The sequence below is a fragment of the Chelonoidis abingdonii genome, chromosome 1, assembly GCF_003597395.2.
Source record: "Chelonoidis abingdonii isolate Lonesome George chromosome 1, CheloAbing_2.0, whole genome shotgun sequence".
NCBI classification, from domain to species: Eukaryota; Metazoa; Chordata; order Testudines; family Testudinidae; genus Chelonoidis; species Chelonoidis abingdonii.
In genome coordinates, this window is record NC_133769.1 from 331,081,246 (window position 1) to 331,090,601 (window position 9,356).

The following is a 9,356-nucleotide window of genomic DNA, read 5'->3' on the forward strand; positions in this document are numbered from 1 at the left end:
GGTGTGGCATAAAGGTTTTATCAGCATGAGTTGGGTCAGAACTGTACCGTTCATCCTTGGCTTTGCTACTTGTGAGTGATGTGTACCAAATACATGCTGATCAACTATTATACTAGCTCATCATCATCCAGGACTAACACAAATTATTCTGTTAAGGAAATCATTCAGTGAGAAAAGCACAAAATGGTGAAGTGTTGTCTATAACTACATCAAGAGAGAGATTTTACAGGGCCAGACCTTTACTCAGAAAAGCAGTCCCAATTCCACTGAAGTCTATTGAACTACTTAGGTGAGTAATAAGTAATAACATGTTTCACGGTCAGGCCTATAGCATGTAATATTGCCGCATGTTTAACTTATCTTACTCTTCAATTTCTAAAATAAATTACTTTTCTGAGTAAAATCTCATATTAGAACTTCAGTTGTAGATACCTATTAATGTGTTTCAGTACAATAAAAATGGAAATGTCTATATGATGCTCTTGCATTCCATCTATACTACTATACACTGCTGGTTCTTTTATCAAGATTACTTCAGAAGTGTCCTGCTCTATTAACTACTCAGTTTTTAACCTTATGATTATTGTACCTATCTAAAAAATTACAAGACCTGCTTTTATGTATTACTGGACTTCCAAAAGATCCCACTGTGTTACTTTTAACCAGGCCATTTTTGAGAGGTTTGGGATTGGTTGAGAACTGGGCTAGTATGATCAGCCTTCTCCTGTACTGAGATTGAAACTGGAAAACATAGAATAAAGGGAATCAGTCATACTTAAAAAACTGATGTAAGGTAAGGGAGGGGGGAAATCAGTAAAATTCAATCATTATCTCCTTAGTCAACAATCCAAACCGCTCACATTCTTAAAGTAGTACAGTAAATCATTTACTAATAGAGTACAACTCTCTGAAATAAAATGCGATAAATAATCATACAAAAATAAACTTACTCCCACTTCTATAAACCTTGTTTCTACAATGAAAACCTTCCTGTTTATATATGGAGTTGTCTTAAAATGTGATAAAAATGAAACTGTACTTGAGTAAGATTACCTAGTAATTACCCAGCCTGTTCACAGACCTGAATAAATGTATTGTTTCGCTCATATTTAACCCAACTGAACCCTATTCTTAATGCAATAAAACCATCCATGTCAAAGATTTACTGTACAGTAAATGTAGAAATGTTAAACAAGTATCAATTGTCAGGACTGTACATTCATTTTGACTGAGCTAAAGCTTTATCTCCAAGGTCAGATTAGATAATTTTTATGATGTCTGTCTCTTTAAATAACCAAAGGGTTTTCAAAAGAGCACAGTTGTGAATTTTTAACTTCCAACTCCCACCCAGCCTAAATAGACTGTGCCAGTTTCTGTCCTATTATCGCTTGCCCAAAATTATTTCAAGTGAATAGTAATGTATTAAAGTTTTACAAACAAAACATAATCATGAAAAGTAAGACACGTCTTTCAGGAACATTTTGCTTTCAGTACCTCTCTCAGGCTGATCAAAACCTTTTTGTCTGCTTTGGAGGAGAAGTAGCTCTTAGCTGTTAAGATCTGCAGAGCTAAGCTCATAGCTACCACACATTATCTATCACGAGCTTTTATTTTGCTTCGCATCTTTTACATACAGCGCTTTTGGATATGAGCTAGGAGGGGGCAGAGCTGGATACATTACGGAACAGATGAAATTAAGTGAAATAAACAAAAAGAGCATGTTTCGTGAGGAAGGCTGTTTCCATCACTTCCAATACTGCCTCCCCTTGCAGTGCAAGTGCTGCTGTTGGTACCGCAGCGCAGGGAGGTTGATGGCAGCAGCATGATGCGGGACGCAGGGAGGGGGAAAGCATCGGGACACGCCAGGGGCTCTTGGGACTGCTCCTAGCAGCAACTGACCCCAGACAAGGCCACTCTCGGGGGAGCTGGAGAGTCTTTCAACACTTTCCGCTCGCAGCCCTTTGCCCCCAGCTACAACCTACTACCCCGTCCAGCGCAGCCCCTCCTCAGGCCTCCTGCCCCACCTCCCACCGGCCCCCAGCCGCCGCCGCCCCTGCTCCTACCTGCCCCAGCCGCCGCCGCCGCCTGTTCCCAAGCGTTCCGCTCCCCGGCTACCCTCCAGGGTCCTGCACTGACTCAGCCGCCTCCGGCCAGCGCTCTCTCCGCTCTCCCGTAGCCTAGGCAACAGCCCGCCGCTTCCCCTCCCTCCTCTCGCGGGCTGGACTCGAGGACGCTCAGGTGACCCAGGGCAGCCAATCGGCCACCCGGGCGCCACGTGACGTCTCAGGAGGAGGCGCTGCGGGGCGGGTACCAGCGCTGCCGAGGTAGGAGGGCGAAGCTGCGAGGGCCGGGCCGGGCCAGGGCGGCGGCGGTTGGGCAGGCTCCGGCGGGTTTCTTTTCAGTTACTTCCCGCACGTGCGTTTCAGCTAAGAACGCTCCACAGCGCCGGAGGGGGGGCTCTTGGCGCGGCGACTCCTTTTGGTGTGGAGGCGCCTCATGGGGCAGCGCGCGAGGCGGGCGGGGTAGGAGGCGATGCTGGGCCCCCAGTGTCGGTCGGGTGATGGACTTGGGGGCCAGTCAGGTCTGGCCGTTCTCCGCCTGCCCCAGGAGTCCCGAAAAGCCCGGGCTGCAGTTTAGCAACGCCCGGGCTGACGGCACGGCCGCTGGGTTGGAGGCCTGGCTGGCGGTGCGGCCCGTCGGAGGGGGAAAGTGACCGCGCCAGGTGAAGCGGAACAAGAAACATTCCGGCGCATTGGCCAAGGCGCGTCTAATCAAACCACGAGGGACTCGGGTAGCAAAATGATCTGAGGTTTCCCTGCTCGTGAGCTTGACCCGTTTTCTGAGATCCCCAGGGATGGAGCCCAGCCCTTACTCCCGAGAGTCCGGTGATGAGGCTGCATGATTTACTGGTGTGTTTTCACCCAACTCTTCAACACCAGGATTCCCAGGTGCTGCCTCGCATGCTGGTAACTGTTGATTTAGTATCAACTGATTGGGCTTCGGGGGCTGCAGCTGCATGGAGCAAACTTAGTATAAATCCCCCAGGTGCTGTGTCCATCCCTCACTAAAAATACTGGTTGCTTCAGGAGAGCAGTGGGCCAGGAAAAGATGTATCCACCTCATAGTTCTTCCTTCATACAGTGCCATTAGTTTTCCTCCCTCCCATATTTTTTTATTTTTCTCTTTTCCTCCTTTTTATTTTTCTATATCCTGAAATAATAATTTAAAATCCTACAACATTCAAGCAGTTATCACTGCAGTGGAAGAACATCAAAATACACTGCTAAATGGAATCCAACCCCTGGCATGCAATATTCCTTTTACAGATAAACTAGAAGAGCCTGATTCTCCTTTCACTTACCCTAGTGTAAATCCATAACTATTTGAAGTCAGTGGCATTTTATCTAAGGCAGGGGTGACCAACCTGTAGTTCTGGAGAAGTTAATGTGTGGCTCCTTGTATAGGCACTGACTCCAGGCTGGAGCTACAGGTGCAAACTTTCCAGTGTGCTTGGGGGGTGTTCACTGCTTAACCCCTGGCTCTGCCATAGGCCCTGCCCCCACTCCACCCGTTCCTATCACTTCCCTTGAGCCTGCCATGCCCTCGCTCCTCCCCCTCTCCCCAGAGCCTCCTGCACACCATGAAACAGCTGATCAGGAGGTGGCGGGGGAGGAAGGAGGGAGAGGTGCTGATCAGCAGGGCTGCGGTGGGTGGGTGTTGCTGGGGGAGTGGGGACGAGGAGGGGAGAGATGATGGGGGAGATGCTGATGTATTACTGTGGCTCTTTTGCAATGTACATTGGTAAATTCTGGCTCCTTCTCAGGCTCAGGATGGCTACCCTTGACCTAAGGTGAAACAGGCTGAGATGAGAATCTAGCCCAAAGACTTTCTCTGCCAGTATTTGATTTCAAGGTTCTTTGTTTCTAATGAACCAGTTGATGAAATTACTAAAACTTAGCAGAGGGTGAATAACAAATTCATTGGAAATGAACTTGGAAGTAATGAATCAAAAAGTAAATGAGTAACAGGAATTTTAGATAGCTAATCGCCATCTTTCCATAATAAGGAATTTTTCAAATCCTCCAAAACAGATGGTAATAATGCCTACCTCTTATTTATGGATGCAGTGTACTTGTAATGGTGTTGGCCCCAGGATATTAGCGAGATAAAGTGGGTGAAATAATATCTTTTATTGGACTAACTTCTGTTGATGAGGGGGGCAAGCTTTTGAGTTTCTTTCCCAGACCTGAAGAAGAGCTCTGTGCTTGAAAGCTTGTGTCTCTCACCAACAGAAGTTGGTCCAATAAAAGATATTACCTCACCCACCTTAGCTATTGTTTAGCAGTTTTCATCCATAGAACTCAAACTTTAGAGCTTTTTAATGGCATAAAAAGAGTTCTCTTTCACTAATCATGCAACTGTCTATGATAAAAAGAGAATGTAACATTCAATTGAGTCATAGGAGGCAAATGGTTCCAACAAGAATAAGTAGTTTATACATTTTTAAAATGTACTTGAACAATTGTATAATTTATTAATGGGGAAAAGCGTCTAATGAGGAATACTTTATTTTAGCACTCTTGACAAAGGGGAACACTGTAGGACACTGGAATTTTTATAAAGAGTGACATACTATATAGTACAACCATGGTACATCTGTTGTGAGTGACAGCTGTTGTGGTGCACTGAGAATTCTACATCCTTCTGCTATCTACAGACAGCTGTTAAAAGTATGTTATCTATTTTGTGTTGACACCTGTAAAACCAGTAAATATTTGTTTCTCTCTGTGGAGTCACTGAGAGTTACTCCTAAGCATCTGAGATTCAGATATTTATTTCAAAGTAATATAATTTTAGATATCACTGATTTTTCCTATGAATACAAAATGGATGAGTCAATTCCATGTAAATTGTGATTTTTGAAAATTGGAAACATTATTTTAAATGAGGTGATGTTTGATCTCTGTTTTAAAAAATGCTAGTTCCTTTTTAGTACTTGACAAAGATTATAAAAGCAGATTTGTTTTGTCGGGAAGGCACAAGAGAAACAGTTGGGAAGTAATTTAAGTTGACCCTTTTGATAGGGCAAAGTTGCATGACATATCTGTCATGAAAGCAGGAATTGTGCCGCAATAGAAAATTGGTATCTGTATATCTCAAAGATTAAGATAGATCTACCCTTGTTATGACAGCTGTTGGAAACCGATGTCAGCATAGCCTTACAATGTCTTTTGATATTCTTAGCTTTTACAAATATCAAAATGTTTATGATATCTAAAACAATCTGTGAAAATGGATCAGTAATGTTAACCAAGAAATGCTGAAGCCTGTTTAATATGTAATATTTACATGAGTCCTCTTCTAGCCAGATTTGCTTAAAAAAAGCAATGTGAACTCTTTGTGCAGATTAAAGCTGAGGATTAATCCATGTTTATACTGTGTTTTGTAAATGCAAAGCCCTAAAAATGCCAAGTATTATTATTATTAACTCTTTAAAAGCCAGATCCATGAAAGGCTAAATTATTATGGCATTGCTTTTTAAACTAACAAAATGTCTAAGTTTTTTTTCTTGTATTTTGATATCTCCCACTGTGCTCTCACTTTTTAGTGCTCATTTTGCTGTATGCAGGCATTATATTTCAAGCCATTTAAACTGGAAAAGGATCTATGTTTAACAATTGGGCAAGATTACTTAAAATCCCTGGAATCTCTTGGCAATGTTAGGGCTGGAATACTGCAGTGGTTACTTACGTTCAGTCAGTATTATTCCCATTAGTAGTCCTGTTGACTTCAGTAAATTACTCACGTATGAAAATGTTTGCAGGATCAGGCTCTTACGATGACATTTTACTTATGTTTGGCTCATAATACACTGAAATAACTATTTTGATTTCTGATGTGAACTAAAACCAGTGAAATACAGTAGTTTTTTCTACATTTTTCTTACTACTTGACAGCAAATAGCAGATTTAGAAACAGTTTCTCCCAAAAGTAATAGGTAGAACAAGTCAATAAAATAACAAAAAGTTGAGAAAATGATGATCAAGAAAAGATGTCTGCTCAGCAGAATAAAACAGGGAACACATCTTTAAGCACACCAAAAATAATCTATTGAGACAATAATTGTTTTTTCTAAATAACATACTGCATTTTTATCCTAGCTGTGCCTTTTAAAAATGCCTTTTCTTGACCACATATTATTCATACAGTGCTAATTGCCTTTCTTATAATGTAATAGATTCACATTTCTTTTTAGAGAAACTAATTGGTGGTGTGGGAAATTAATTAGTTGAAATCAGGCCTGGTTGATCCAGGACTGACTTATTAGAATCTCTGGGTATTTGAAAAAATTAAAATGTGCTTTATAAACATAGTCTAGAATAGCTGGTTGTTTTTTAGTTTGGAATGAAATGAAGTTTGCAAATGAAGCCTGCCTGCATATCTTTAAAATGTGCTGATAATTTTATCTTTTCTTACCTAAGTTTATCCAGGATGGGAAAGATATTTTTACATGTTATTGTAGCGGCATATACATTTCTAGTAAAGTATAAAGACTTCTGTTTGATGTTTAATAGGTTGATAAACTGTTACTGTTGTTTTCAGCACTCTTTTTGCTGAATATTCAGTATATCATGATTTGTGTCAGCTCTGTTTGTCATCTGCAGTTTTGTAGTAAAATGCTTAAAGTTTAAGGTATTCAAATAGATATTCAGGGCCAGATTTTCAAAAATGCTCAGCACTTGGATGCTGAACTCCTTTGAAAATCTGGCCTTTCATTAGATTCCTAAATCAGAGCTCAGCTCCAATTAAAAATCTGGTTCCAACTGTGGGTGCCGAATATGTGAAAACTTGACTTGACCTCATCTAAAATTCTGTCCCTTAAATATGCTAGTGCATGTTATATAATTCTTAAATACCATGAGTGGATATTCCTCAACCATATTATAGGAATTGGTTGTAGTTTTTAAAAAACACAGAGTAACTGACTAAATTTAAACATGATTTTGGAGACCTGAATATAAAACATTAGGGATGAAATCCTGGCTTCATTGACTTCAGTGGCAAAACTCCCATTGATTTCATTAGTGCCAGGATTTTATTCTGGGTGTGCTTAAGGATTTTTTAATATTTTATTAAAAATGACTTAAAGGAAGCTAATATCAGACCGAGGTGTTATTTGTATGAGTAAATATGTGAGTGACTCTATATAGTTTTACTAATTTTAAATGCTAAAATGAACAACTTTGCACTTCTGTCATTACATTTACAAATCAACATATTATTTATAGTTAAAACATACCTTCTGTTTCAAAATGTATCCTGAGTCCACAGTTATTACAATTAAAAGTATTGCTAAGAGAATGAATTATATATAGACCTAGCAAATGGCCTAGGAGGAGGTGGGAGAATAAAGTATACATGGTATGCAAGAGACATAATTAATCTGTTCTTACATTAATGAAAAGAAAAACTGTAATACACTTCTAAGTCCCACAACCTTTGTATTAAATAAATATAAATTGACAAAGCTAAAGACAAAGACTATAAACCCTACAGCATAAAATGGTATACACCAAGAATATTAGTTGAAATTAATTTAATCTTGTTTAGATCTTTGATTTTGTATCTCTTAGATAGCCCGCCCTCAGTAAAACTTTGCATAATAGATTTTCCAAATAAAAATGCTGCATCAGCTACTTACTGTGTTCCTACATAGGTCTGTGTCTTTTAAACTGTGTACATTTCAATCAAGATTTGCAAAGTTTTTCGTTCTAATAAAAACTACCATTGTCAGTTTGAAAAAACCTGCAATAAAAGATAGCAATGAAATACTAAATGCAGTACCTGCTATATGCTGAAGTTTTTCCAAATGCCAGCCTTTCTGCAAATTAATCCACACTGCCAGAGCTTCTGTATTAACTGCTTTTAACTTACCTCCTTTTAAAAAAAAAAAAAAGTATGTCAGCACAAGTCCAGACGAAACTCCAAATCCAGGAAAATAAAATTAACCATGCAGATCAAAGGCAGAGGAGCACTGAGACCAAATGCTTGTAATCTGATCAGTGATCAGTTGCCATACATCAAAGGCAGTGCTTTGGAGAGGAAAAAGAGTTCTCTTTTCAGCAGGTAGTTGTACTCTTAAATTCTACCTTCAATCCTCAAATTCTTTTGTTTAAAAATGGATCACTTTAGTTCTCCCCTGCCCTCTCCCTTTTTTTGTGATAGCAGAATGTACATGATTCTTACTTACATGCTTAGAGTTGAGTGGCTGGATTCAGTTCCCAAGCTATGTTGTGAATTGTGTGTTGGAAGCTGTTCTCAGTGCCAGCGGGTTCTGCTTTATCCCTTTCATCTCACTGAACTGCAGATCCCATGACATCATTCAATGCTGTGGGACTGGTTAGAGAGCTATAATACAGCCTGTGGGGGAATACAGCTAAAGAGTAACAAAAGGTTGCATGATTTCTAACCATGTTGGTGCATTGTGAGAGACACAAGTCTCATTTCAAAGTTTATCTGTAAGTTTCCTCCCAAGAAGAGAAATGGAATCCTAGAAGTTTTTTTGTGTGATAAGATTCCTGATAATTTTCAAATGAGGGTATTTAATAGCATCACCCTTGAAAAAACCCACAATTTTCTGCAAAGGTCTGGTTGTCAAACACGCAGCGATTTATTTACAGATGCTAAGCAATTACAAAAACACAACAAAAAACAGCTTACACATTATTGGTGATGGAAAAGCTTCATGGAAAATGTCTTAAAATTTTTTAACAACTTTTTAACAGCTGAAACTCCAAGTTGAAAAGAACTTCCATCCTATTGTGAATTACCATTTAACTTCTTTGGTAGCGATGGGACTAGCGCTGATTCCTGGGTTCTCTTCTTCACTGCCAGTTATTGTTTGGTGTTGTGCAAGTCATTTAACCACTCAGGGCCTGATTCAACTGTGCCTCATGGCTCCTTTATGTAAAGGAGCCCAAAAGTTGCCATAAGTGTCCCCCCAAGAAATTCTCTGGATATAGGGGCAGTTGCTGGCAGGTATACAATCAAAGTAGTTATCTTTACACCTTCAGCGCAGGGAGGCTTGTTGGGGGATGGAGGGACATAACCAGGGCTTTACTGCACCCTGGTTATTTCTAGCTACTGGAATGGTCCATAGGGACCATTGACAGCCAGGTGAAAGTAGGGCTGTGTGTACACTAGAAATGTTACAGTGATGCAGCAGCCATCGCTGTAGTGCTGTAATGTAGACACTTATTACAGCAATAGAAGAGGTTCTTCCTCGATGTAGTAAATCCACCTCTCCCATGAAGTGGTAGCTAGGTCAACGAAAGAAGTCTTCTCTTGACCTAGTG

At 40.3% G+C, this 9,356-nt stretch overlaps 1 protein-coding gene across 4 annotated transcripts in view; it reads right to left on the reverse strand.

Annotated features, from left to right (window-relative positions):
- TNFRSF19 (TNF receptor superfamily member 19) overlaps window positions 1–8,474 on the reverse strand; it is a 113,645-nt gene extending 105,171 nt beyond the window's left edge. Inside the window, exons 1-2 of one of the 4 annotated variants that reach the window (XM_032770982.2) lie at window positions 8,252–8,474; window positions 7,846–7,938 (exon numbers count right to left, since the gene is read on the reverse strand). The gene's annotated coding sequence lies outside the window, so the exon portion shown is untranslated. The other 3 variants (XM_075061663.1, XM_032770984.2, XM_032770983.2) reach the window with 3 other exon arrangements.
- Between the last annotated feature and the right edge of the window lie 882 nt (window positions 8,475–9,356).